Source organism: Eimeria mitis, genomic scaffold (genome assembly GCF_000499745.2).
Source record: "Eimeria mitis Houghton genomic scaffold, Emh_scaff565, whole genome shotgun sequence".
In the NCBI taxonomy this organism is placed as follows: domain Eukaryota; phylum Apicomplexa; class Conoidasida; order Eucoccidiorida; family Eimeriidae; genus Eimeria; species Eimeria mitis.
Window position 1 is genome coordinate 2,164 of NW_013573908.1, and position 319 is coordinate 2,482.

Consider the following 319-nt stretch of genomic DNA (forward strand, 5'->3'; position numbering starts at 1 on the left):
GAAAACATAAACCACCCAGACACACACTCTCGCTGTCCTGCAAGTCCTGCAGCAAAAACACCAGCAGCAGCAGCAGCAGCAGCAGCAGCAGCAGCAGTAGGAGGAGGAGGAGGAGGAGGAGTAGAAGCAGCAGCAGAAATAGCAGCAGCAGCAGCAGCAGCAGCAGCAGCAATAGGAGCAACAGCAGCAACAGCAGCATCAGCAGCTGTATAGACACATAAAAGAAAACACTGACGACCAAACTAAAGCCGCTAGGGTTTAGGGTTTAGGGTTTAGGGTTTAGGGTTTAGGGTTTAGGGTTTAGGGTTTAGGGTTTAGG